The sequence below is a fragment of the Propithecus coquereli genome, unplaced genomic scaffold (assembly GCF_000956105.1).
Source record: "Propithecus coquereli isolate 6110/MARCELLA unplaced genomic scaffold, Pcoq_1.0 Scaffold341, whole genome shotgun sequence".
NCBI lineage: Eukaryota > Metazoa > Chordata > Mammalia > Primates > Indriidae > Propithecus > Propithecus coquereli.
The window spans coordinates 513,855-514,583 of NW_012149075.1; positions in this window are offsets into that span (position 1 = coordinate 513,855).

Genomic DNA, 729 nt, shown 5'->3' on the forward strand with positions numbered 1-729 from the left:
AGTCAGGCATGGTGATGTGCACCTGTAGTCTCAGCTACTTGGGAGGCTGAGGCAGGAGGATAGCTTCAGCCCAGGAGTTTGAGGTTGCTGTGAGATAGGATGATGCCGCAGCACTCCAGCCCCAGTGACCAAACAAGACCTTGTTTCAAAAAAAAAATTTATAATGATAACTGGAGAATTTTATTATATGTAAATTAACCTTCAATAAAGCCAAAACAAAAACTGTCGAAACAAAGCAAGAACTTCTAGCAACATCTAATCTGTCCCCCTCTCCCCCATCCCACCCTTCAGCCAACCATCATCCAGGCTGCTGTGTTCGTTGTGTCTCTGCTTCCCTTTGCATATAGTTTAGCCACCTATTTGTATTCCTTAAAAAGCTTATTTTAAATTTTCAATTGTTTTTAATTCTTTAAAAAGTGCATTAAACTGCATTTATCTTCTGGGATCTATTACTACTGTTTTTTCCTCCTTAACTTATATTCCTAGGAATTATCTACATGTGGCATGTCACTGTGATTCACTCTTTTCCAGTGCTGATTAATATTCTGTTGGGTGAATATGCTACGTATATTCGTCCGGTCACCTTGATGGATGTTTGAGTTGTTTCCAGGCCTTTGCTATTGAGGTTTCTTTTTTATTTTTTTGAGACAGAGTCTCACTCTTTTGCCTGGGCTAGAGTGCGGTGGCGTCAGCCTAGCTCACAGCAACCTCAAACTCCTGGGCTCAAGC